Source organism: Panthera uncia, chromosome F2 (genome assembly GCF_023721935.1).
Source record: "Panthera uncia isolate 11264 chromosome F2, Puncia_PCG_1.0, whole genome shotgun sequence".
NCBI classification, from domain to species: domain Eukaryota; kingdom Metazoa; phylum Chordata; class Mammalia; order Carnivora; family Felidae; genus Panthera; species Panthera uncia.
Window position 1 is genome coordinate 53,193,843 of NC_064812.1, and position 21,264 is coordinate 53,215,106.

Genomic DNA, 21,264 nt, shown 5'->3' on the forward strand with positions numbered 1-21,264 from the left:
TGGCTTGGCGTGGCATGACGTGGCTTGACGTGGCGTGGCATGGCATGGCGTGGCATGACGTGGCTTGACGTGGCTTGACGTGGCGTGGCATGGCATGGCTTGGCGTGGCATGATGTGGCATGGCGTGGCATGATGTGGCTTGGTGTGGTTTGGTTGTTGTACCTCAGAGTTCGTGTAAGGAGGAGAGAGTGGCAACTTGAGAGATTTCATGTCCCAGGCTGATTTTAAAACCAAGATATGAGATATGTTACCTCATCCATATATAGGAATTTTCAGTTATACCCGAGCAACTCTATTATACCAAGGCCTCATAAATACTTGTTTGTGGCTCCCTCAGCCCACCTCCGTTTGAAAGAGGTACTTCATAAGCAATCCCTTTTATCACACAATAGATGAGACAACAGCTAGAAATTATCTGAAGAAGTGATGATTTCACCAGAACAGGGGCTCAGATGACCTCATTGTAACATTTTGAAAGACTGAAGGCAGTAATTAGAGGGTTATTTTCTGAGGAGCTTTATTTTCTTAGATTAGCAAACATCCATTTTTGAACACAAAGGGAAAAAATTGGATACTTCAAAATGATCAGGACCCTTTGTAACTTTGGTTATGGTGAATGGATTAAATGAAATTCTTACCTAGATGATAATAAGAACTTAAATTTCCCTGAAATTTCATTGGGAGGGTAAGGAGGAAGTAACTGGTTGAATGAATGTCACTGGAATGTATTTTTCCTAAATCAATTGGTCTCAAGATCTTTTAAGAGTTCTCTCAGCTTTTGAATTTCCCAGGATTTCATTGCTTCAATAGCTATGGATCTGTTTTAACTCATGTTCTCTGTGGGGACAGATAGATTTCTCTGAAAGAAACCACATGATTTTCAGGGATACAGCTCCATCTGATAAAACCACAGAGAGGGGTGCCTGGTGGCTCAGTCAGTTAAGCATCTCACTCTTGGCTTTGGCTCAGGTCATGATCTCACATTTCGTGAGTTTGAGCCACACGTCGGGCTTTGCACTGATAGCATGGAGCCTGCTTGGGATTCTCTGTCTCCCTCTCTCTCTGCCCCTCCCCCCCGGCCCTCTCTCTCTCTCTCTCTCTCTAAACAAACTTTAAACACATACACACACACACACACACACACACACACGCACGCACAGAAATGGTGCTGCTGCAGAGACAAGCAAAACCTTGCAGCATCTGGGTCTAAGTCATACACAAGATTCCAATGTCTCATAGGACAGTTTAGCTTCTTAGAGCTATTGGCTTCTCATCAATCTTTGTTTTAGTCAACGGTCTTTGCATCATTTGGGTTTCGTTCTTAGAATAAAGGGACAATTTTTACCAGAGGATAGTCAAGTCTCTACCATTATTGCATAACCCAACTATAAGCTGATCTCTTGTGGTCTCATCTCTATATTCAAAGAACATCAGTCCAGCTGGCAAAAAGCAATTTTAAGAGGATCTGAACCTATTTTCATCTCCTTCAGGGGTTCTAATTAAGAGGCCCCAAAGGCCCTTCTTTCCTACCAAGTCTCACCCACTCCTGCAGAACCTCTCACATGCAAAATTTGCAATTACCTCTTCAGCATAGCCCATTAGGTTTTCTCTCCCCACATCCCTTCTCTCCCCTTTTCCTCATTATGCAGATCATCATTGCCACTTTAAGCAATTTGCCCCACCCCACTCCTTTTCTTCCAAACTTTTCATTTCAATCTTGACTTCTCTGGCCCCTTTTTCATTTAGGCCACCCTCTTCCATTCTCCCAGTTTTGCCTCATGAACCATCCAGGAACCCAACTGGATTCTCATTTAGTAAGTGGAAAGGGAGGAGCAGAAATCTGTGGATGAGGTGAGGGCCTGGGTGGAGAAAATGGAAACATTCACCAGTATACAACTGGACCCACCATACTTAAAAGACAAAAGCACAACTTGCAAACACAGCTGATACCATACTTTCCCCCAGATTCTAGAGCACCCATCAAGGCTTCTTGAACCCTCATCTGCGGCAAATCTGCATTTTATTTCCCTTTGTAAGAGAGTATCTGCCAGAAAGAAGAGTCTATGCTCCAAAGAGCAAGGAGTAAAATAAGCATGAGTCCCAGGGGTCTGTAATAGTTCATATCTTGCTCTTTTTTCCTTCTCTCTTCTATGTTTTGAACTTAAGAATGTGTGACATATGTAACTGACACCCAGCCTAACATGGCCAGAATACTGGGGGGTGAAGAAGGGTTGAGTGATGTGGAAGTGGGAGGTAGGCATCTTTTCCTTTAAAAACCCACAGAACCACTCTAGGTTGCAGTACTGGCCATGGGCCCATTATCCTTTCCCCCTGGAGTCACATTTAGAAGGTCCAGTGAAGAAATGGGCAGGAGACATGAATAGACACTTTTCCAAAGAAGACATCCAGATGGCAAACACATGAAAAGATGCTCAACATCATTCATCATCAGGGAAATACAAATCAAAACCACACTGAGACACCACCTCACACCAGTCAGAGTGGCTAAAGTTAACAACTCAGGAAACAACAGATGTGGGCAAGGATGTGGAGAAAGGAGAACCCTCTTGCACTGTTGGTGGGAATGCAAACTGGTGCATCTGCTCTGGAAAACAGTGTAGAGGTTCCTCAAAAAATTAAAAATAGAACTACCCTATGACCCAGCAATAGCACTATTAGGAATTTACCCAAAGGATACAGGAGTGCTGATGCATAGGGGCATGTGTACCCCAATGTTTATAGCAGCACTTTCAACAATAGCCAAATTATGGAAAGAGCCTAGACGTCCATCAACTGATGAGTGGATAAAGAAGATGTGGCTTATACATACAATGGAGTACTACTTGGCAATGAAAAGGAATGAAATCTTATTTGCAACAACAATGATGATGAAATTGGAGGGTATTATGCTAAGTGAAATAAGTCAGTCAGAGAAAGACAGATATCATATGTTTTCACTCATATGTGGAACTTGAAAAACTTAACAGATGACCATGGGGGAAGGGAAGGGGAAAAAATAGCTACAAGCAGAGAGGGAGGGAGGTAAACCATAAGAGACTCTTAAATACAGAGAACAAATAGGGTTGATGGAGGGGAGGGCGGGGGAGAGGAGAAAATGGATGATGGGCATTGAGGAGGGCCGAGTTTGGGATAAGCACTGGGTGTTGCATGGAAGCAATGAACCATGGGACTCTACCCCCAAAACCAAGAGAACACTGTATACACTGTATGTTAGTCAACTCAACAATAAATTATATTTTAAATAAATAAATAAAGCCAAAGAGAGAGAGCTCATAAACAAAACAAAATAAAAACAACAAAACAAACAAAAGAAAAAGAAGGCCCTTATGGAGAATACTCTAGAATTAGAGCTGTGGCTCAACAGAAGTGGGCCAAGTATTATAGCCTCATCTCCTGAAATCCATGTTACTGCCTAACAAATGTGTCCATGCTCACCAAAGTGCCCTTGACTACTCTTCTTTATTGAACCTGGAAAAGTTAAGGGTGGGGGGGGGGGTTGGGGGAAGTCCCTTGATATGAACATTCTAAAATTGAAACTTGATTTCTTCACAAGTCAGGGTTTACAAAGCTATGTACGTGTCACTACGTTCATTGACTTTCTCATCACCACAAAATATTAACCACACCATTGACTTTGGGATTTGTATAAACTAGTCCATTGCTTAGAATTTTATGAAAAAGCTGAGATGTCTTTCCCTCATTTAATATACACAGATATACACTTGTCTGTCTACACCACCTCTTCCATGTCCTCCTACACAAGTCCTGTACTTACGTCTTATGTCCTCACCACCAGGCCTCAACTTGTTTCTTCCCTAGTCCACCTTTCCAGGGCTGACTACTATGACCCCCTTTCTACCTTCTCCCACCCTCCGTCCCTGTCAATACCATCACTGACAGTCATTACTTTGTGTTTACTGTGCAATTTAAGACTTAAAATAGGGGTGCCTGGGGGGCTCAGTCAGTTAAGTGTCCGACTTCGGCTCAGGTCATGATCTCGCGGTTTGTGAGTTCGAGCCCCACATCAGGCTCTGTGCTGACAGCTCAGAGCCTGGAGCTGCTTCAGATTCTGTCTCCCTCTCTCTCTGCTCCTCCCCTGCTCACACACTGTCTCTGCCTCTCTCTCAAAAGTAAATAAACCTTAAAAAAATTTTTTTAAAAAGACTTAAAATAATTTTATGAGGTATGTGTTACCATGATCTCTCTCTCTTTTTTTTAATTGGGGTAAAATGCACATAATATAAAATTTACCATTTTAATCATTTTAAATTACACAATGCACTGGCACTTAGTACATTCACAGTGTCGTAGCACTGTCACCATCATCTATTTTCAGAACATTTTCATCACTCCCAAAAGGAAACCCTATACCTAGTAAGCAGTCACCCTCCTCCCTTCCCCCCCTGGCAACTACTAATCAGCTTTCTGTCTCTATGGATTCGCCTATTCTGGATTTCTCATATACACTGAATCATACAATATGTGGCTTTTGGGGTATGGCTTCTTTCACTTAGCAAAATGTTTCCAAGATTCACCCATGTTGTGGCATTTATCAGTACTTCATTCTCTTTTATGGCTGAATAATATTCCATTGTACAGATATAGCAGATTTTGTTTATCCATTCACTAGTTGCTAGATATTTGGGGTTTTTTTTCCATCTTTTGGCTATTTTAAATCATGCTGCTCTAAATTTCATGTCCACGTTTTTGTTTAAATACCTGTTTTTCTCAAAATGGATAAAGGACATGAATGTGAGACAGGAAACCATCAAAACCCTAGGGGAGAAAGCAGGAAAAAACTTCTCTGACCTCAGCTGCAGCAATTTCTTACCTGATGCATCTCCAAAGGCAAAGGAATTAAAAGCTAAAATGAACTATTGAGACCTCATGAAGATAAAAGCTTCTGCACTGCAAAGGAAACAATGAACAAAACTAAAAGGCAACCGACCGAATGGGAAAAGATATTTGCAAATGACATATCGGACAAAGGCTTGTATCCAAAATCTATAAAGAACTCACCAAACTCCACACCCGGAAAACAAATAATCCAGTGAAGAAATGGGCAGAAAACATGAATAGACACTTCTCTAAAGAAGACATCCGGATGGCCAACAGGCACATGAGAAGATGCTCAACGTCGCTCCTCATCAGGGAAATACAAATCAAAACCACACTCAGATATCACCTCACACCAGTCAGAGTGGCTAAAATGAACAAATCAGGAGACTATAGATGCTGGAGAGGATGTGGAGAAACGTGAACCCTTTTGCACTATTGGTGGGAATGCAAACTGGTGCAGCCACTCTGGAAAACAGTGTGGAGGTTCCTCAAAAAATTAAAACTAGGTCTACCCTATGACCCAGCAATAGCACTGCTAGGAATTTACCCAAGAGATACAGGAGTGCTGATGCATAGGGGCACTTGTACCCCAATGTTCAGAGCAGCACTCTCAACAATAGCCAAATTATGGAAAGAGCCTAAATGTCCATCAACTGACGAATGGATAAAGAAATTGTGGTTTAGGGGCGCCTGGGTGGCGCAGTCGGGTAGGCGTCCGACTTCATCCAGGTCACGATCTCACGGTCCGTGAGTTCGAGCCCCGCGTCAGGCTCTGGGCTGATGGCTCGGAGCCTGGAGCCTGTTTCCGATTCTGTGTCTCCCTCTCTCTCTGCCCTTCCCCCGTTCATGCTCTGTCTCTCTCTGTCCCAAAAATAAATAAACGTTGAAAAAAAAAAAAATTTAAAAAATTAAAAAAAAAAAAAAAAGAAATTGTGGTTTATATATACAATGGAATACTATGTGGCAATGAGAAAGAATGAAATATGGTCCTTTGTAGCAACGTGGATGGAACTGGAGAGTGTGATGCTAAGTGAAATAAGCCATACAGAGAAAGACAGATACCATATGGTTTCACTCTTATGTGGATCCTGAGAAACTTAACAGAAGACCATGGGGGAGGCGAAGGAAAAAAAAATTTAGAGAGGGAGGGAGCCAAACCATAAGAGACTCTTAAAAACTGAGAACAATCTGAGGGTTGATGGGGGGTGGGAGGGAAGGAAGGGTGGGTGATGGGTACCGAGGAGGGCACCTATTGGGGTGAGCACTGGGTGTTGTATGGAAACCAATTTGACAATAAATTTCATATTAAAAATAAATAAATAAATAAATAAATAAATAAATACCTGTTTTTAACTCTTTGGGTTTTGTACCTAGGAGTGGAATTGCTGGATCATACAGTAATTCTATGTCTAACTTTTTGAGAAACCATCACATTCTTCCAGAGGCTGCACCCTCTTATGTTCCCACTGGCAACGTACAGGCATTCCAATTTCTCCACATCCTTGCCCACACTAACCATTTCCCTCACGGCTAAAGTTTGAGCATCTTTTCATGTACTTTTTTGCCATCTGTATATACACCGTGAGGCTGAGATTTAAACCCAGGCAATCTGAGTCTTGAGCTCTTTGCTCCCGCACTAGAGGTCCACAATTCGCAAATTCCTCTTCCTTCTTCAAAATGGCTAAAAGGAGTCTACACTGGGGCTCTTTTACCCCAAAATGTCTGTCCATGAGGACTGGTCCCCAGTGTTTTTAGAAATCACCATTAAAAATTAAGAATGATTCCTTTAGATTAGTCCAGGCATCTCCCTGAAGAAAGGGAGGAAATTGAAATGTGCCAAGTCTTCATCACTGCTCCTGGGATCTTCACAGATGATGCAGTTTTTCATTTCACCCTTACAGCAATTCCCATTTTTATTACTGTTAGATTGGAGATGAAATGAAAACAGTAAAGTCAACTTCCATGCCCAAGCGAGAAAGGAGGTATAGCTGAACCACAACCTGGACCTATATGACGGGTAGATGCTCTCTTTCAATACGTAAATGCTGCCAAAAATGCTGGGCTACTTAACTTCTGAGTGAATTAGCCAAGGCCAGATGGGACAGTGCTTTGGCCACTTGCTCCAGAGTCAAATTTCTGCTTTCGGGCTTGAATTTCTTCTTAGCTGTGTGGTCTGGGCCAAGCGTCTTAACCTCTCCAAAACAGTGTTCTCTCATTTATAAAACATGTCATGTGGGCATTAAGTGAGGCATCCTTGTAAAGACCCTAACAGAGTGCCCGCATAAATGCAAGAGATACACGTGATCACGATGAGACAGAAGGAATAATGGTCTCCAGAGGTACCCTTCTCCTGCCCGCATTACCGCAAAGGCGGTCCCTTCCCATGGGATGACATGTACCTCCTCTGTGCAGAGCAAGAGGAAATAAATACAGCCTTGTTCATCTGGAGAAAGACCATCAGAGGTTTCCAAAGAGTCACAGAGCACCCTGAAAATAAAGATCAAAACCGCAACGTGTGTCTCTTCTTGAAAAAAAAAAACCAGGTCTCTCTGACCTCATTGCTAAATTTGGGTAAAACAAGAAATGAGGCTCCGATTCAAGGCAGTACATTTTTTAAGGACATTAAGCAAATGGGTGCAGGTCGGGAGATTAAGCTGAATTACTTTCTATGGAAGAGATCCCAGCCGGTGGCTCTACCCCCAGGGAACTCTCCTGAGTGCTGGCCACCTTGTCACAGCATGCAGATCAGCTGTTTGGTTTGTTCTGACCATCACGCATTTTACTTCCAAACCAGGGTCTCCTAAGTGCCATTGATTTCCAGGCGTGCCGTCATGCAACAGGGAGAAAGGGGTTGTAATGTGGAACTGGGCATCCCAAGACCTGATTTCGTCCTACTGCTTCAGCCTTGCTGGGTCTCAGCTTTATCTGTAACATTAGTAAGCTGTATTCAATGGCCCACCAGATTTCTCACAGAGCTGCTCATCTGTGATTCGTATTGCTTAAGGACTACACTACTGTTTGCTGACAACATAAATTATCCAACGTGATGTGTTGTATTCTGATGGCTTTGCAAAGAAAGTAGTGAAGGGTGGACATGAAGAAAGCTACGGCAGAAGGTCTACAGAGGTTTGGCATTTGGGGTCAAGATTAATATATCCAAAATCCTGCCCTCCCATAGGAAGAGAAGGCTGCAAAATGATAGTTTATTTGCTTATAATAGAGAGCCAGATTAGCACAAACTGGGAATGCATTAGCTGTTTAGGTTGTGACTATGACTATTGAGGAAAAAAGCTTTAAAATGCTTGGGGGGGGGGCTAATTTGAAAGAAACAAATGGATTACATTTGCCTAATTTAGCAGTCAGTTAACTGTGACTCATCCTCCTGTCTCCGCTCATGTGACCAGGATAGTAAATACAATATTGACAAGAAAATCTAGCCCTCACGTGGGCACATGCCAGCCCTCCTCAGACTGAAGGCTCAGTGAAAATGCACTTGTTTCCTGTTTTCTTTGCATAACCAAATTGCAGGGCCTGTGTCAGTGTTTATTACAGTGTCCTACGTGAAAAGGGGCTGATTGCTAATTTCTAACTTACGAACTGAAAATATTGTGGCCAACACTCATGCCTTCTACTTCCTGCTTGTAGGCAGGCCTGAGTCTAAATGAATAGAGATAAACAGGCCCTTGTCTCCCTCCAATTCCTGAGGTGATCTGCCCGTCCTCTGAAAAATGTCCTTTGCCTCCAAGATTCCTTTCAGCAATAAGAATTTCAAGACAGATGGGCACAGGTTCACAGCCCAGGTACACCTGTTACCATCTGTGTGACTTGAGAAAGGTGACTGACACTCTCATTGCCCAGCTGCTTCATTTAAAATGTAAATAAAAATACATTTCTCCAGGACAATCGTTGAAACATGTGGTAATATTTCTAAATTATTTACAAACATTGTATCCACTAGGTAAATATTGAAGAGATGATAACTATACTTCAGGAATTATCACAGCTGACATTCATTGGTGTGAGCTGTAACTGAGAAAACAATACAAAACATCCCCATTGGGGCAAGGGACATAAATACAATGACACGTACCCACATAGAGAAAAACTACCCTGTTCTGTGTAAGGTGGCAAGCAGAGGGTTTTGTTTATTTAAGGAGAAAATGTGTTTTGGACAAAAGGACTCCGAGGGGAGTTGATGTTGCTAAATTTGGGCAAAAATGGGTAATGTACACAAGCACCAGGAAAGCATCTGTCTTGTGTTTGGGGCAATTTTGGAAGAGTGAGCCTCTTCTGACCACGCTGGTATGGCGGTTGGACTCATAGTCTAATGAGAGAAGGAATTGCTTGTGGAGTTGCCATTGCTGGGAAACATGACCAAAATTCGAGATAGTGCTCCTCTTTTCTCCTTCCCTTCTCTCCCACCCCCAGCCCAGCAAACCAAAAAAAAGAGGCTCTTTCTAGCCTCTTACAAAGTTTGGTCTCTGAATGGTGATCATTTATTGTTTGGAATTCAAAAGTATGAAATCTTCAAGAGTCTTCTATTAAGATACAAATGCCAATGGAACAGGTAACACCCAAATCATTGCACAGAAAGGAACTTAAAGAATATCTAATGTAATGCCCTTATTTTTCCAAACTCAGAAAGTGACTTGTTTAAAGCTCCACAATGAGGTGGTAGCAGAGATGGGAGAAGAGCCTAATTTTCCTTAGATGCAGTCAAATACTCTTTCTGCTGCCCATTCAGAACCACCATCAGCTATGAATATTCTTGGAGGAAGGAGGAAGGGAGTACGGATTGGCTTAAAACATTGGTTTTCAAACTCAGTGTGGGCCAGGATAGCTGCTCCTTTACCTGATAGGCATATTATTCCTATCAGGCTCTTATCAAGAGTATGCTATGATTTACAACCAAGACCATGATCCCTGCTGAAGAAAATACAGAAGATGTTGCTATTTGGGTTGTGGTAAAGGCAGGGAAAGAAATGCAGACTTCCTGGCTCTGGGGAGGGCGAGCTGAGTAAAATGAGCTCCATGAGAGGGCCTGAGCGGTGAGGGCAGCTCAGGGTCCATGAGGGTTTGGAAGCAGAGGAGAACAAGGAGGGGGGTGAAAAGGAGAGAATAGAGGTCCAGGAAGATGCTCTTTGCTACATTTACAGTGCACATTTCTGTGTGTTTCAGTCTGGCTTCTTAATGGTGTGCAACAGAAAGGCACTCTGGCTGTTTTACTTAAGAGGTCATTTATTATAAGGCTAGGAGGAGCTCAGAGAATCAGCTGGAGGCTCGGAGACCGCAAATGTCAAGGGCAGCATGAGAGCCAGGCCTCCGGACTCACAGCATGACCTGCCGAGTCAGTAAGCAGCATTTCTACTGGAACACTCACTGTTCCTTACCTCTCTCATCTTTGTGCCACTCACGGTTCCAAGACATGGAGGAGAGCGTTGACTGGTCACGTGGGGACAGGGGCTCACTCCCTGGATTCATGAGAGTGGCCTCTGACCCCTCAGCTTCCCTGGTGGGAGGCAGGTAGTATCCTCCACCCAGGCCACACAATTTAGGGAAAAGGCATTTCCCCAAAGGAAATGGGGACTTTGTAGGGTAGAAAGGTTGGATGCTGACCAAAAAAGCAGCCATTACAGATTCTCCACACTTGAGGTAACATGTGTAGAACATGTTTAGAAAATTGATGATGTGGACCCTGACAGAGGACTCTCCTGGAAGGAGTCAACAAAAGAGAGAAAGATCCAGGCTCAGTGACCTCTACCTGGGAGCAAGCCTACCTCTTAGTCAACGGACAGAAGGATGATTCTGAATGTAGAATGGCCTCTGTCACATGATTCTGATCCCTAGCCTGGCCCCCCTACACTCATAATTGAGTCTTATGGACAGCAGAGGGGCTGGAAAGGAAAAGTGAAGGAACTTTTTTTCTTTTTGTAAATACGTTTTTAGGAAAGCATTAAAACAACAGCTCTAGCCATCAGAGCACCAGGGCACTGGGAGAGTTAGGGCTGGTGTGAGCTTCTTCCCCATGTGCCACAAACCACCGTTGTTCAATATGCCCCCCTGAAGGAGGGGGGCCTCGTGCAGACAGCAGTGCCCCACAAAGCAAGAGAAGCTCCCGGCTCATATGTGAACCCTGCTCATTCAGGTAAGAGCATCAACCACTGACATCCAAATTATTATCATCAGTTAGATTCCTCACTAGACGCTACAGCCCAATGGGGGAAAATTCAACATGTTCTGCCAAGCAAACCCTGAAGAGGGATGAAAAGGGGGAACCAGTTGGAGTGTTCAGGGCCACCCTTTTACCTGCTGAGTAATGTTGGGCAAGTTACAGAAAGTCTTTTGAGATTTGCTTTCCTTGATTGTAAGATGGAAACCACGATTCCATGAGTTACTGTGATTAATTCAATGAAACAAAAGGGTCAGAGAGTAGCACTCTCTATGTGGGAAGATAAACATCTGAATAATAATTGCCATAAAATACTAACAATTCATTGAGTGCTTCCTTTGTGCAGGCACAGTGTACTTCTGGCTTGGCAGTAAGATATCCTGAGTTCAAATCCTGCACCTTCTGCTTAGTAGCTAGCTGTGGGCCTTATGCATGTTCCCCAACCTTTCAGAGTTATCAGATTCCAGGCCCAATGGTATTACTTACCTCATAAGATTCTTAAGATTAACTGAGACAAAACACATAAAGCAGATGGAACAACGCCTGGTAAACTCTCAATAAACGCGAGGGGTTTATTTTGTTGCTATTAGTAGCCTCATTTTCCACAATGCTATCTACCCAATATGAAAGAAAGGACTGTGCTACCCTTACCTCAGCATACTCCTCCCAATATTTGGCCCGGCTGAGTTAAAGCGACAAAGGGTGACCAGAGATGCTGACAACACAGAGGAGATATAGAAAAAAAGGTAAGAGGAAATGAGGGAAAAAGGAATAAGAGAAGAATTTTGTACATTAATATCCGATCATGGAGCATGGTCTCAAGTCACAGTCCTGTGCCAGCATTTTCCACTGAGCCCTCAAGAGTTCTCTTAATGACTTCTAAATACGACTGATCTTAGGAAGCAAATATTTAATTAGTACTCTCTACGTGTAAGGACCGGTACATGAGCTATTATACTGGGTGGACATCCAGGCAATATTTAAAGAAGGAGAGCCTGATTTGGGGGAAAAATGATTCTAGAGCAATGATTAATGAATGAATTAGTAATGTATAGTGCTCATGGAAAGCCATCTCTATATTCCAGATGCCCTGGTATCGAGATTGTTTACAAAGTACTGTAAAGCTTTGATAGATGTATGTACGAGGAAAAAGGAAAACTGAAATGTTAAAAGAGAAAGAAGCTTAAAAATAGCAAGATTACCAAATCCAACTGCTTGCATATTTTCAGGCTTTTAAGTAGTGAGTGAAGGAGACATTTAGAATCAGACAATTGAAAGAAGAGAAAAAAGTTCCAGACGATGGTAAAAATTACTAAACATATAACAAATTCAAAAGGGAGAACACACAAAAAACATGTCATTTAGGAATACTGGGGTGTCTGTTGTCTTGAATATCTTTGAGATCAGCGAAGCAGAGAGATTCAAGTAGATAGCAGGGCTCAAAATCAACTCATCTCCATGAGCAGACTGATATTCAAAGAGGAATGGAGCAGAAGTCTTTGTTAATCATAATAAAGAATTTGCTGTATTCAAATGAAATAACAGCAAAGTGGAAGTATGCCAGGGCAACACCAGTTTTCCAAGCAGGAATAAAGGGAACGCTAGGAAATTACAGAGCCTTCATCTCAATGTCTGTAATTTGCAAAATAATGGAAACAATAGCAGGGTAAGTTTGCCAAATGCATTTACAAATGAGTATCATTCCCTTTAATCAAGCTAGAGATAACCAACAAGGCTGGATAGAGAATTGGGGGTTTATGAATATCTCTCTCCCCTCTCTTCTCCTCTCTCTCTCTCTCTCTCTCTCTCTCTGATTGGGCTATGACACAATTAATAATTACATATGACTGTATTTCACTTTAATGTCCAGATTATTTTTACTTAGTAGCTACTTCTAACATGCCCATTATAAAAGAGAGTAAGATAAACTGTAAGGCAAAGAAAAACAAAGTACTATGTGCCATTCCCATTATATGTTGTGTGCTACTATATATTCTTCTTGGTGAACATCAAACTGGCATAGAGCTGAAAGGGAATGTAAGAAATCTAAATAGACCATCCTCCCAGAACTGAAGTAAAACCACCTGAGATATATTTATTCCTAAGGATCACCTCAGCAGGTTATTCTCTGTCCTCTCAGAGCCCATCCTTTCTTTTTTTTTAAATTTTTTTTTTAACGTTTATTTGTTTTCAAGACAGAGAGAGACAGAGCACGAACAGGGGAGGGTCACAGAGAGAGGGAGACACAGAATCTGAAACAGGCTCCAGGCTCTGAGCTGTCAGCACAGAGCCCGATGCGGGGCTCGAACCCACGGACCGTGAGATCATGACCTGAGCCGAAGTTGGACGCTCAACAGACCAAGCCACCCAGGCGCCCCCAGAGCCCATCCTTTCTTAGAACATTCTTCTTTATTGACACTTTGCTGCCGTTTAAGGGCATTTCCTATTGTCTAGTCTTCAATGGAGACCGAACAGCTAGACAGCATTCTCCTAATTCTAGAAAACCTGTATTCAGTAACCACGGGCAGAATCCATGAATTCAGTGATATTACTGGACTCTTTTTGCATTGGCTTTATATTCATTCATCTAACTTGAATACTTAACTCATAAGGAAAGAGCCCTGAGCTTCTAGGTATCAGGCCATCTAGTCCAAGTTGTGTCACATTGGGTTTAGTAGTATGATGTGGGCAAGACCCTTGAATCTCTGGACTGCTGATAGACACCTCCACCAATTTACGATCTCGCCAGTGGTTTCGATGCCCTGCTAGTTCCACGTCGTAAGTTTCTTTCCTGTAATGTCCACCAAAAATGTAAAAAAGCATTGTCTGCCCTGCAGTGCCTCTTTTCTTGATTCTTCACCCTTGAATATACCCTTCTTCATATTTGAGTAATGGTGGCCATCAGGCTTCAAATTCCTCAATTTTCCTTAAAGCAACCAACTGACAAAAAACCCTTTTTACATTCATTGCCATTCTTCAATTTTAGAGAAAGATGTATTCTTCCTTTGGTTGAAGATTAGCATCGCCAATTGTGCATTAGAATCCATCCCGTCGGTCTCTCTGGGGGCCTCACTTTTCAGTTTCCTTTTCAACAGACACCTTTCCTTCAATCTATAAACGTGTTCGAGACTCTAAACATAAAACCCTTCCCTAAACCCAGTGTCCCCCTCCTAGCTACTGACTTTTCTCTCTCCACACCTTCAAAGTCAAGTTTATTGATGGAATAATCTCCACTCTTAACTCCACTTCTTCACCAGCCCTGTAATTGGTCTCCCATTTCTAACAACGCAGGGAAAGATACCCAAGCAAAGGCTTCTGACAATTTCCTAACTGCCAAATCCTTGTCTAGCCTTTCAGGGTCACTCTGTAGAAGTTGACACTTTCACCCACTTTCCCCTCCTTTTGATTTTGAGAAGCACACTTTTTCCTAGTTAATGTCTTTCCCTTAATCATTTTACTCTACCAGCCCTGTGAGGGACTAACAGTCCTGTCTTGGCTTCTTCTATCTTGTTTGTGTAGATTTCATCCTCTCCCTTCATTCTGATACGTAAATTCCAGAGAATTTCATATTTCATTTCAGTTCTGCTTTCTCCTCCTGCTCCAGACATATATACTCAACTTTCTTCTGAAAACCTACACTTAAATGCTTCCCAACCTCCTGCAACTTAAATGGTTTTCTCCTCTCTCCTGTTCTTCCCACTGTCCCTATTCCTTCTATATTCTTTCTCAGCCTGAGGCAGAAGCCTGGGATTAATTCTGCATTTTTTTGTGACATCCCCAACCCCACCCCCAACACACACACACACACACACACACACACACACACAACCAGTCACCAAACTGGTGTCCAGCCTCTCCACTTCATCCCCCATGGACTTGCCTTAGGTTCTCATCCTCTCTTACCTGGATTTTTGTCATAGCCTTCCAAATGGTCTCCTCTACCTGTAGCATGGCCCCCACATCATCAGTCCTCCGTGTTCCTGCCAGAGGGCTTACACCATTCACATTTCTCTACTCTCTGTGGTCTTCTATAGCTGCCCATCATCTGCATACCTCTTGATTGGGGTACACAAAACCCTTCACAATCTCATCATGGCTGCCTTGCCCACCTTCTCAGCCCCTCACCACTGCCATCACTTCATCTTCCAGCAATATCATTCTATGTTCTTTGCGCCCCAACCCCATTGCCTGGACTGCCCTCCAAAGCCCAGAGTAGGTATCACCTCTTCCATGAAGTCTTCTATGATTATTTTGGTGTGTGTGTGTGTGTGTGTGTGTGTGTGTGTGTGTGTACGCGCGCACCCATGTGTGTGTTGGGGTCGGGGTAATAATCACTCCTTTCTCTTTTCTGCCTGTGAATCTTTCACATAACAGTGTTGACTTACCACTCTGCATCGTTAATATTTATTGATATGTCTGTCTCACTTGCTGGACTCTGAACTCCTTGAGGGTAGAGTTCAGGCATTTATCTTTGTGTTCTCTTTCATGGTGTCCATAATATGGTTACAGAATTGAGTTAAATTGAACTGAAGACAAGAAATATTCTGCAAAGCACTCAGGAAGGTGAAGGGTAGTCAGTTAAATTGCCTGCCTCCCGCATAAGCTATGAGCAGTTTGAGGTCTGGGGCTGTTTCCATTTCTCCAGCACCTATCACAGTGCCTAGTACAAAGTAATATGTTTGCCAAATGAATGATGGTTGTTCTTAGGATAATAGACCTCCCCCCACCATGTGGCTATTTTAAAAATCTGTGTGTTTGATCAATGCATATGAACATGGAGATGAATAATTGTGTATGAATGAAAAATACATGGCTGGCCAGCCAACCCCCTTCCCTGAGAATTCTGGTGGTGAGTCACTAAACTCACACATGATGCCCCGCCCACTCTTCCTCCCAGGTGGTAGGTCTCAGCTGACTCAGCAAGGAATTAACAAGGGTGGGAAGGGGAAACAGAGAGATTCTAGGCAATCTCCTCTCTCCTCTGAGTCTTTGAAGTGGAAGATCAGGTAAGGTCTGATCTGGGTGCAGAAAGAACAAAGAATAATGCAGTTATGCGAAGGAGGCAGAGAAAGAATATGAGGAAACAGAAGGAGAGAGGAAGAAAGGATGGGGAGAGAGGGAGAGACAAAGGGAATCTGAAAGACAGAAACTTTCAGAGCTAGATTCCAGGCTTTCCTGAGGCCCAGCTGTGCCAAACTTCAGGGTCTATAAGCTCCCGAAGAATTGTCCTCATCTACTTTGGCTCTTATATCTATAGAGCAGGCAGAGCGATTTTTTAAAAACTCGAATCTGTAATGGCCACATTGACCTTCTTTTTATCTCTCCAACTGGCTATGTTCTCTCTGGCTGCAGGGCTTTGAGTCTAATGTCCTCTTTCCCTAGAAATACCACCCCTCACCACCACCCAAGCCCCAAATTCTCTTTTCTAACACACAGTGGCAACTTTACATTTACTTATATGATTCACTGATGGTCTATCTCCTCCAAAAGCTCCTTTTTTTAGTTACTCATCAATGTCATTCAAATAACCCTGTGCCAAACACATGGTATACATTCAGTGATTTGCTGAAGGAAGGAAGGAACAAAATATCAAAGTCACTGGTTTTGCTGAGGTTTGTGATTTTCTGTTCAATCCCCAAAATACCTTCCATGGCTCATCTCATGACTTTAGTTCTCCCATTAGAGAGTCCTTCTCCCAGGCTAATGAGCATCTTGTCCTCTGGGCAGGTCAGTGTTCACACACTGAAGCAGAGTCAAATCCTCCCAAAGGGTCTATGTGGCACTTAGGACCTTGGCCACCAGCAGGCTTTGGGACACGAAGAGCAAGAAAGAAAGGGAACAGGCATCAAAGCAAACCTTCTGAAGCTATGTGTATGTGTGTGTGTGTGTGTGTGTGTGTGTGTGTGTGAGAGAGAGAGAGAGAGAGAGAGAGAGAGAAAGAGAGAGGAAGAAAACCATAAGACACTAAATTAAAATTTGCATAATAAACAAACCACAATGCTTCCCCCAAATCTCCTCATCAGCATGCCAGAGGAGAGATGATGTCCCCGTCTTTCTCTCACACACAGAAATACAGTGTGCTTGTTTTTTTCTCATGATCTTCAGGGAATTCTAGTCTAGTAAAATAAAGTGAGAAAAAGTGTCTTCTACTTTCTACTAACGCACCAATGAGTCTCTGGCAGAGCACGGTCGGCCACCTCTCTTGGGAAGCCCTCAAAGTGCTCAGTGAGTGAGAAAGAACAAGAGAGGAAAACAAAGTCCACTCTCCCTACTTTTTATTGTGGTTCCATGAATTGGCTTAGTGTACCTAACTGGGTCCCCATTTCCTTCTTCCTCACAAAATGGGCTTTGGGGGAAACTTTCACTGGTATAGTAAATATTCTTATATTATTACGTCTCTTAACTTCAGTACAAGAAGATAGTAAATCCAAAGAAAACACTAAATTACTTGAGGGCCTCCTACCAGGATCAAAGAATTCCTTTGTCTCCACATGAAAATTTTAAAATTCTCTCCCCACATGTTGGAGTCTTCAAGTTCTTTCCTTCCCAACGAGAACCACTTTACCTCCTTACCCTGAACCAACACCCTTCACCTGAATCCTCTCCACTCCAGTAAGTCTGCCTTTGATCAGTTTTAACCCATTTGTCATGATGATGATGATGATGATGATGATGATATAATCCACTGTGCTCTGTGGGCCATCAGGGCTCATTTAATTGCTTTGCAGTATACCACTTGATTTATTTATAATAATATTCTTAATTGTTCTTATGTGCTTCTTTCTTATTCAATGTCTAAAGTCATTAAGGGAAGAATGTTCATACACACCCATATATACATCCAATTCAGTTAAATTCAGAAAGCATTTATTCCATTGTGTCAGTGCCTGGCACATGGGTAAATGCATACTGTGTATAGAAAATACAGTAACTATAGAGAAAAACATTTCTTAAACAGATGTGACACTGTCCCTACCCTGGATATGTTCATAGACGCCTAGTTCTTTAGGAAACAACCTCAAAATATATACATGTATGTGTTAAAACATATGTATATGATAAAACACAAATATATAGGTTTTATATATATTCATATGCATAGGGAAATAGTTCAAACTATTTTAGTTGATCTGTAAACATATATGTAAACATATGGAAGGCACACATATTTGTACCGATCACAACCATACAGGATTGTCAGGGCACAGAGGGAGCTGGGAAACCTTACAGTGGCAACATGAGCTGAGCTCGGATAGATGAAGAATTCCCCCAAGAAGAGCAGATGGAGGAAGGTCATCATAGGTAAGGGAAGGACCACACAGAAGATAACAGATAAAACACAAAAGTGAAAACAAACAAAAACAAACAAAAACAAAAAACCTGAGCTCCTGGAGAACAGGGAAGGGTTGGATAGGACTTCTGATGCAGAAACACGACTTAGTGAGGGAAAGACTAAGAGATGGATCTGGAAAGACAGGTTGAGCTCTGTTAAGAAATTTGTTCCTAAAAAAAGAAAGAGAAATTTGTTCCTTATCCTACAGACAAAGAGCGTTGGAGAGTTTCTCAGCAGAGATTAGAAGGAAGAGAACACAGTAGTTCCCCTTTCTCCACAGGGGCCAGGTCCCATCACCCCCGAAAGCACCTGAAATTGCAGAGAGTGCCAAACCCTATATATACCATGTTTTTTCCGATGCATACAGACCTGTGATAAAGTTCAACATATAAATTAAGCACAGTAAGAGATGAACAACAATAAAATAGAACAATTATAACTATACACTGTAACAAAGTTATGTGCATGTGATCTCTCTCTCAAAATATCTTGTACTGTACTCACCCTCCTTGTGTTGCTGTGAGATGATGAAATGCCTCCGCGAGAGCGGACGCGAGGGGAATGACCTAGAGTTGTGACCTAGAGTTAGGCTACTGCCGATTTTCTGAGGATTGGCCAGAAAGAGGATCATCTGTTTCCCGGCGGTGATTAAGCCCAGGAACCTGAGATTGCAGAAAGCAAAACCTACAGCTGAGGGAGGGCTCCTACAAGCTTCGGCGAGATTTTCTGTGGCAGCTGTTTGGAGGATGGTTGGAGGTAGCGGCTTGTAACAATGTAGAAAAGTTAGGCAATTGCCTGACTCTGAGTGGCCTGTAATAACCCACAGGAAGGCAGTGGCATTGTAAGAAGTGGGACTAGAAGGGCATCTCAGAGGAGGATGAGGGTTTGAGAACCCTACTGGGAAAAAAAAAAAAATACAAAATAGGTACAAAAGTGAATATTCATTTAGAGTTAGAGAAGAAATCACAACAAATTACAAATAATAAAAAAAACGAAAAGCACTACAAAATTCAGAAAAAATGGCATAAGAATTTTATCATGACCATTATTAATTAACTGCGGGCACACCTCTACAACACTTTTTCCCTTTATCTTTTCTCTGAATACTCTTTTTCTTCTTTTATAGAGATAAAATTTATATATCATAAAGTTCACTATTTTAAAACATACAATTTAGTGATTTTTAATATATTCACTAGGTCGTACAACGATCATCACTACCTAATTGCAAAATATTTCTATCGGCCCCCAAAACTTCTATTTGGAATTAGCAGTAAGTCCCAAGCCCCCCACCCCCTCCACTCTCTCCTGTGAACACTAATTAGTTTCTGTCTCTATAGATCTGCCTATCCTGGTCATTTCATACAAATTGATATCATAATACGAGGCCATTCACATTTAACGGAACTACTGAGAAGGAAGGAGAACTTCTGCCATTTTGCTATTTGTTTTCTGTGTGTCTTATATATTTGTTGTTTCCCCATTACTGCCTGCTTTTATGTTAAATACTTATTTTCCAGTGTCCCACTTTAAGTCCCTTGTCATTTCTTTTACTCTGTATTTCTGAGTTCTTTCCCTAGTGGTTGCCCTGGGGATTACAATTAACCTCTTAATTTATAACCATCTAGTTCAGATTAATACCAATTTAATTTTAGTGTTCTAAATCTTTGCTCCTCCATAGCTCAATTCTCTCTCCTCACCTGCTCTATGCTCTTATTGTTACCAATTATATCTTTATACATTGTGCACATATCAATATAGGTTGATAAGTAGAGTAATTATGCAATTGTCTTTAAATCAGATAGAAAAAAAAGTTCTAAACAAAGAATACATTCATACTGTCTTTACTCAGTATGTTACTCATGTGTTTCTTTCTTTCTTTCTTTTTTTTTTTTTTTTTACTCATGTAGTTACCTTTATCAGAGATCTTTATTTTTCTACATGGCTTCTGTAACTAAGGCCCTTTTGTTTCAGCCTGAATGACTTTCTTTAACATTTCTTGTAGGATACATCTGCTAGCAACAAACTTACAATTTGTTTTTCTGGGAATATCTTAATTTTTCTTCATTTTTGAAAGATACATTTTGCCAGATATAGAATTCTTGGTCGACTTTTTTCATCTTTGAGTACTTTGTATCATCCTATTACTTTGTGGCCTCTATGGGTTCTAAATAGAAATCAGCTGTTAATCTTATTTAGGATCCCTTGTATGTAATGAGTCACTTTTCTTCTGCTGCACTAGTCTTTGTCTTTTGATAATCTGGTAATTTGATTATAATATGTCTCAGTGTGGATCTATTTGGGTTTATTCTATTTGGAATTTATGAAGATTCTTGGATGTGTAGATGATGTTTTTCATCAAATTTTAGTTTTCTGACATTATTTTCTGAAATATTTTTTCTGTTACTTTCTCTTTTTTCTCTCCTTCTAGGACTTGCATGCTATAAGTCTTAGAGGCTTCTAAGACTCTATTAATTTTTTGTTTCATTTTTTTTTCTCTTTTGTTCCTCAGACTAGATAATTTCAACTGGCCTGTCTTCAAGTTGCTAATTCTTCTACTTGGTCAAATCTATTGCTGACCTCCTCTAGTGAATTTTTAATTCAATTGTACTTTTAAGCTTTAGAATTTCTATTTGGTTCTTTTAAATATATAATTTTTAGCTTTTTATTGCTATTCTCTGTTTGGTAAGACATCATTCTAATTATTTCCTTTAGTTCTTTCTTTATTTTTTTTTAATGTTTATTTGTTTTTTGGAGAAAGAGAGAGAGAGTACGAGCAGGGGAGAGGCAGAAAGAGAGGGAGACACAGAATCGGAAGCAGGCTCCAGGCTCTGAGCTGTCAGCACAGAGCCCGACGCAGGGCTCAAACTCACAAATGGTGAGATCATGACCTGAGCTGAAG

The 21,264-nt window shown here is 41.7% G+C and overlaps 1 long non-coding RNA gene across 1 annotated transcript in view; it reads right to left on the reverse strand.

Moving 5' to 3' along the window:
* The window catches only part of LOC125924834 (uncharacterized), a 66,954-nt gene extending 47,839 nt beyond the window's left edge, over positions 1 to 19,115 (reverse strand). The window contains exon 1 of the long non-coding RNA XR_007458591.1: positions 18,867 to 19,115. This is a non-coding gene — a long non-coding RNA (uncharacterized LOC125924834). The remainder of the gene's footprint in view (positions 1 to 18,866) is intronic.
* Positions 19,116 to 21,264: the final 2,149 nt, after the last annotated feature.